Raw genomic sequence first — 7,393 nt, forward strand, 5'->3', positions numbered from 1 at the left:
CTGGATTTGGAAGAAAATTGCTTATAGGTTTAATGTAAAATATCTTCTTATTAGAAGTTATGTTAAGTAAGCAAAGCTTCTTCTCACTTAAGGTTTACAAGAGGAGAAAAGCAGTAACAAAAGTGTGAGATAATTGTGAGTGTTACCAGCACTCCAGCCAAATTCCTCCAGGGGCATTTTGGTGCCCCTGTGGCTCCTGCCTGAACTGTTCTGCTTAGGAAGGATTCCTGAGGTGCCCAGACAACCCCCAGCATGTTGCTGTATTGATACATTGTGTTCAATGTGATAAACTAAGGACTCAGGCGTTTGCTTCCCAGTAGCCCAATTAACTGGAGAAAAGTATTGTTAGGTTGAGGGATATGTACCTAGTTTGCTTAAACTTCATGCCCCCAGAGTGGATGTAACAATTTATCCACATCACTGTGCTAGTGTATGAAAAGTAGTGTAACCCTAATCAATGTAGAACGCCCCAGTAACCAGCCTTTGTAGAAGGAGTTTTTAAAGACATACAATTTAATAGTCATAAGTGATTTTAGAACAACCCCATCTTAGATTTTTGTCTTACAGAAAAACATTAAAGTAGACCCAGTTCATAACCCTCGGTCACATCTAACAGAAGCCCTTAAGCCATGCTTCGGTACCCGTATGCCTTTCAGGTGCTCTGTGTTCCTTAGAGAGCTAAAACTTTCTCTCCTGGTCCAATTTCTTGTCTTTCTTTCCTCTCACTACTTTTAGTGTGTGGATCATCTTAACTTCTTCCAAAGAGAAAAATATTCTGAAACTCTTTTCAGATTTAATAGACAGTAAACTATAATTTCCTCCAGAATTGTAATTCTCATCTCCTTGACAATTTGGTCTGTATATAAAACAAAATAAAGGAAAAGGTTATTATTTAAACCTTTAAAGATTTATAGGAAGCATACTGTCTACTTGGAAAAATTGAAATCCCAGAAGTTGGAAAATCAGAAGAGCTGAGGCAGGTGTTTTCATACCTCTTATTTGTACTTTCCAAACCTCCTGGGGTTGCCAGCTTGGGTGGAACACCTCCTAACAAGCTTTGTGGTGAGAATTTTGACACTTCCACTTCTGGTTCCTATTGGAAATATCACAAAATAAGCCTTCTGTGCAATATTTCAGCAATTGTCACGCCAATTCAGGAATTACAGATAAGAAGTTAGCCAAAAACGTCAGAACTTTAAAAGGCTTTAGTCTGAAAGTAATAGTCAAGTTGTAACTGTACTCCGGAATCCCTGAGTTGAAGATAAATATATCAGGAAAGAATGCTTTTAGCTGAAAGTAACAGAAAACTGAACTAACCCAGGCTTTAACAGGAGACATTTGCTGTTTACTTAAAATCCTTAGGAATAAACCATCCAGAGCTGGGCCAGCCGCTCCACAACACTGATGCTGTCATTCTTTCCTCTCTATCGGCTTGAGCATCTGAAGCTTCTTCCGAGACTGACCATAAATTTGTTGTCTAATTCAGGACGCTTCTGAGTGTGAAAGGGGGTGTTACCAATAATTACGCTGTGACAGCAGGATTCACCTGGGACTCTCTTAGGCAAACTAGTACCTACGGTTACATAATTTTTTTTCTCACGTCATTTGCCGCATTGCCCCAGAATGGCTGCAACAGTTCCAAAGATTGGTCCTATCACCATAATCAAAGGCAAGAAGCAAGGGGAAGAGGACATAATAACAAGCTTGCTTCCCAGGCCTGCTCCTTTATCAGAAAGAAGCTTTCTCAGAAGCCCTCAGTAGATATCCACTTACTTCTCATTGTCACCATTAGATACAGAGGTCGGGGCCCAGAGGGAGCCTCACCCAGAGGGTCCAGGAGAGGCCAGGGCGGGGATGCACTTTCAGATGCACTGCTGTTTCTATGCGGTTTTAGCAAAAGGATTCACACTCCCAAACCCCATCCTGGTTGTATGTTGGATTCCTTCCGGTCAAGCGCCACTCATGAAGGTCCTATTTCACTGCACTGAGTTGCACCTAGAAGGCCGGCCTGTCTCTAACACAGTTCCGTGATGCCAAGCCCTTGCAAAGGGTGCAGAGGCAGCAAGTGACCACACAGCTCTCTCCTTAAAAGGACTAAAAACAGAAGAAGAAGAACGGCAATATCAAAAGGATATTGCTGGTCCGTCCAGGGCCATAAAAACTGAAGGAGTGCCGGGGGCTGTGTGCGCTTCTTCCTCTGCATCTCTGTGCTCCTGGTGGCAGGGCTGGTGGTGCAGGTGTTACAGAACCACACAGGCAGTGCCTGCAAGCCTCTCTTCCCTGGTCCCCCGCACACTGGCGATTCCCTCAGTTCTGGAGACGGACCAGGCCCCCAGCAGTGCTGACCACAGCAGAGCAACGGCAGGAAGGGCATCTCCCACGGCGTGACGAGGATCTTGTGAAAAGTCGTGCCGGGGCCCCGGTGGACAGACCTCTGCAGCCCGCATGAGAAAAAAGAGAGCTTCCAAGATGGGCTACTCCAGCAAAATGGGTGTCCTGGAGCCAGCGTGCGCCAATGTCCACAGCTCCAAACCATCGCCGAGGATGTCTCAGAAGTGGAGAGCGCTGGCTGACTTCACGTTCTGTGGGTCACTGCACATAGCGCCCCATCCAACAGGGCAGCCGGCTGCTTTCCTAAATTTGCAGCAGAGGGACTTGGATTGCCCTGCTGCAAAATCCAGAAAGAAAGTGCTGGACGCTGGGGTTGACAAAACTCATAGGCTTAGCCCAATAAGAAAATTAATAATTAATTTAAATGATCAGTTAATTAATTAAATGGAAGCCAAATAAAGAGGCTGTTAGATTTTCCAGTCTGGTTATAGCGTTCTATGTTAAAATTATCAAATTCAAGTGTGACAATCTTATATTTTTAACTTATGATACTTAGCTTATTATCTAATAAAAAAATCTCAATAATAAAAATACTCTATAATAAGCTGTTATAAGATGAGGTGCTGCTTGCAGCAACATGGATGGACCTAGAGATTGTCATACTGAGTGAAGTAAGTCAGACAGAGAAAGACAAATATCGTATGATATCACTTATACGCGGAATCTAAAAAGAAATGATACAAATAAACTTATTTACAAAGCAGAAACAGACTCACAGACTTAGAGAGTGAACTTCTGGTTACCAGGGGAGAAGGGGGAGGGGGAGGGATAGTTAGGGAGTTTGGGATTGACATGTACACACTGCTATATTTAAAATGGATAACCAACAAGGACCTACTGTAGAGCACAGGGAACTCTGCTCAATATTATGTAACAACCTAAATGGGAAAAGAATTTGAAAAAGAAAAATACATGTGTATGTCTAACTGAATCACTTTGCTGTACACCTGAAACTAACACAACATTGCTAATCATCTATACTCCAATATAAAATAACAAGTTAAAAAAAAAAGATGAGGTGCTGTGCTTTGTTATTCTGCAGGGAACAAAATATTTACTAGACATTTATTTAGGAATTGGGAACCCTACTCTGTACTTTACATGTTGTCTCATCTTATTATAACATTCACTATTCTTTAGGGTTTACTAGGTTCCAAACCCTGTACGAAAGTCTCTATATGTATTATTAATTCATTTAATTATTATAATAACCCAATAAGACTGTTAGTATCCTACTTTTTCAAAGTGGGCACATGGGGCACAGAGAAGCTGAGTAACTTGCCCGAGGTCACACAGTAAGCTCGGAGCTAGGACATTCACAGGAATCTGGCTCCAGGGTGTGTTTGCTCCCACCACAGCTGCCTTCCAAAAACCCCCAATGAATTGTCCTCTGAGAAAGTGACAGCCGTCAGACCTTCCCACCAAAAGGATGTGCTGTTTCCTTTGCCCACTTATTTTATTGCACACATCTGAAGACCAGAGACAGCTTTTAGTAAATGTTGGCTGAGCAAATAAAGGTATAAGTATTATTATTTTAGTTGTACAGGAAAAGTGGGAGCTCTGAAGAGCTAAGTCAGGCAGAACCACCCAAGATGCAGTCTACTATGTCTGCTTCTAAAGCCCTGATGTTTGCCTGTCTCTCACTGTTGGCAACATGGGATCCATCCCCGCGCTATGGATTCTCCCAGCATGCATTGTCATGCATGTGTTTGCAAGACATTCTCCTCAATTCACCTAAGAACTTCTTCAGGGGAAGGGGGTGGGTGTGGGGGGGAGAATGAACGGGAGTGGGGAGTCATTTTATTCTCCTTGGCCTCCCCAGCTGCCCACTCACTCTTTATAACAAACGAAGAACATGCAGCACAGTTCGCTGGAGGTATTATAATAGAAATTCCATGTTATTTTTTTACAGAAAGTAACCAAGAGGAGACCATTTTTATTCTATCACTTTAACTTTTGCTTGAGACAAACATTAACAAGTGTCCCCTTCCAGAAATCTTGCAAATCAATTTGTGTAGTCACTGAGGTCCTGCAGCCATCTGTTACTCAGCTGTGAAAGTTGTTTATTCATACTTTTGCCCATTCATCTGTTTTGTGTTTCCTTTTGTCCACTTCTCACTTAAGATAAACAAAAAACTCTCAGCGTGTGACGGAAGCCAAGACCCGAATCTGCCTCTGCCCAGAAGGGTGTTTGCCAAGGGAGGGAGAACGGAGGGTGGAGAGAGGAAAACCCCCTTCTTACTCTTCCAAGACAGAAGGTCAGTTTGAATTTCTGATTATGTAGTCCTGCATGTCTGACCTTTGAAATGCCCCTTGGATTTCAAAAAACATGAGCAGTGTCAGATGGAACCATTCTAGTCATACAAACATTTCCAACCCTATTACTACTTTTTGAATTGTTTAAAGAATTGCCGATTCTTTTACCTAGGCAAAAAGGTTTGTTTCTCTAATTCAGAGAACAAGTTCATAGAAATGCACAGGTTTTCTAACAAAAGAAATACTATTCTCTTATCAACCCAGAAACACTGGGAAAGATATTATTAGTAATTCCTCACCACCTTTTCCTAATGATATTTTTGAATCATTTTCCTCCAATTAAATGTTGTTAGTGAGAGAATACCCAAACCAAATTGAGTTAATCAAAATGAAATGAATTATTCCACATACCTAAAAAGTCTAGAGGTGGGACTGAATTCAGGAAGGTCTTGATCAGAACTTAAGTAAAATTACTATGTGCTGGTTTCTTCCGTCTTTCTTGTTTGCTGTCCACTGTGCAGATTTCATTCTCATGTGCCTCATACATTAGCCAGATGGAGGAGAGAACTTCAGTGACAGTTTCCAGGTACTCTGCAGAGGGGAAGGATTATCTCTCTTAGTTCCAGAAACCTCAGCAAATATCTGGCTATCATTCATTAACTTTGATGGTGATACATCCATTCTCCAACCAACCACTGAGGCCAGAGGAAGCCAAGGCTCTGATGGACCAAGCCTGAATCACTCACAACTTCTGGAGCTCAAACTGGGGATGGAGAGGTGAGTCTACCTGCTGGAACACTAATAGACCCTCAGAAGAAAGTCTGGAGCTATTAATCTGAAAAGGGCAAACAGATAACTAACAGGAAAGATACCAATTGTTAACTGTGTAACAGTACCTGCATACTATGGAAAATTAATCATAGATTTGTGTGTGTGTGTGTGTGGTATGCGGGCCTCTCGCTGTTGTGGACTCTCCCGTTGTGGAGCACAGGCTTGGGACGCTCAGGCTCAGCGGCCATGGCTCACGGGCCCAGCTGCTCCGCGCCATGTGGGATCTTCCCGGACTGGGGCACGAACCCGCGTCCCCTGCCTCGGCAGGCGGACTCTCAACCACTGCGCCACCAGGGAAGCCCCTAGCAGCAGCTTTTGAAGAATGCAAATATATACAGTCCTGTAGGACAGCAAGCATAAGTCTTGCTGGCAATCTGGAGGTGTCTCCTGGCCAGCATCTGCAAAAGCTGGGGATCTAGACCAGCGTTTAAGCCCCTTGCTGGGACTTACCAGCTGGAGTCAGGCAGACAGAGAGTGAAGAGACGGCACCTCCCCAGAAAGCAGCCCCACTATTCTCAGATGTGCCAAATCTAAATGCTGCCCCTGAAGGTGAAGCTCCGGGACCGGGAAGTAGGCCTTCTGGAGAGGCTGCGGGACTGTTTGAGTCTGCTGTCCATGCAGTGCCCTGGGGATGGCAGCCTGCCACTCATGGGACCTAGGACAGCAAGCCCCTCCCTTTGGGTACCAGAGTCAGGCGATCAAGGGGTATCCATTCCCTGGGTGGCAGCCTCAAAAGCCGGTGCACCGGAGGTATAACCAGGGCAGCGGATGTGCATAGAGGCTCCCGTCGGGGAGGTTCTGGTGCTCTGGAGAGAAGTAGAGGGAGGGTATGCGGGTGGAGCCCACGGGCTGGAGTGAGGCAGAGGGACAGTGGGCAGATAGGGCCCTCCAGCCTCTCCCCCAGAGAGCAGCCCAGCCCCTGCCCCTCAGACCAATGCTTTAAAATCAGCAGATGAGTCTCTCTCACATAAAGTCTGGGTGCTTTTCCAAGAGCCGTTCCTCTGTTCCCACAGCCCGCAGGTCTCGTGGGCGCAAAGCCCTGGAACTTCAGATATTTGTGGGGTTGGTCTCTCAGGTGTGGAGCTGAAAAGTCTGAATGCCTGATGCGGGCCACAAAGCCTTCAGTTCTCAGGGAGAAGCTCCAGGTTCTGAGTTTCCTCCCAAATGTGGGTAGCTGTGCTGGCGATGGGGTTTACAGTGAGGTCGTGTCCCAGCCCCTCCTCCCCTCTTTGACGCGGTTTGCTTCTTGTTTGCTCGATGTGAAGGGGTTGCTCTGCCAGTTTTTAGTTTTTTTTCAGAGGAACTTGTTCCCTGTAAAACAGCTACAGATTTCATGTGTCTGTGGGAGGAGGTGGGTTCAGGATCTAAGTCGCCATCTTGAACTGGAACCTGGAGAAAAAGATTCTAAAAGGCGAAACAAATTTGGGGAACCCTGGGGAAAAGTCACACAGCTTTCCTCATTATAGTCTTTAACATCAAAGTGTGGTTTTTGAATCTCCAGGAAAGGGATACATTATTCAGCGTTTCCCAAATTTGACGAAAGCATCCTGACATGTGTACCTGTGTGCATGCACACACAGCCCTCGAGAGCATCTCTCGGGACTGGTGATCCAACTGTGGTGGGCAGAATGCCCCCCAACAATGCCCATGCCTGTATCCCCACGGCGAAAGGACTTCGCAAGTGTGATTAAGTGAAGGACCTTGAGGATGGGGGGGTGGGTGGATTGTTTGGGGTTATCTGGACGGGTTCAATCAACTCACATGAGCACATGAAGCAGAACGCTGCCCCAGCCTGGAAGCAGAAGAGGAAGTCGGAGGGGGAAGTTAGAGAGATTCAAAGTAGGGGAAGGGTTTGATGCTCCACGGTTGGTTGTGAGATGTAGAGGGTCATCTGGAAGGAGAGGAGCTAAGGTGG

At 45.3% G+C, this 7,393-nt stretch overlaps 1 long non-coding RNA gene across 1 annotated transcript; it reads right to left on the reverse strand.

Annotated features, from left to right (window-relative positions):
• Positions 1-508: 508 nt before the first annotated feature.
• LOC125961780 (uncharacterized) lies at positions 509-5,581 on the reverse strand. The gene is made up of 3 exons (XR_007472781.1): positions 5,059-5,581; positions 993-1,093; positions 509-856 (listed from the first exon to the last, which is right to left on the reverse strand). It is a non-coding gene; the product is annotated as an uncharacterized LOC125961780 (long non-coding RNA).
• Between the last annotated feature and the right edge of the window lie 1,812 nt (positions 5,582-7,393).

The sequence above is a fragment of the Orcinus orca genome, chromosome 17 (genome assembly GCF_937001465.1).
Source record: "Orcinus orca chromosome 17, mOrcOrc1.1, whole genome shotgun sequence".
In the NCBI taxonomy this organism is placed as follows: Eukaryota; Metazoa; Chordata; class Mammalia; order Artiodactyla; family Delphinidae; genus Orcinus; species Orcinus orca.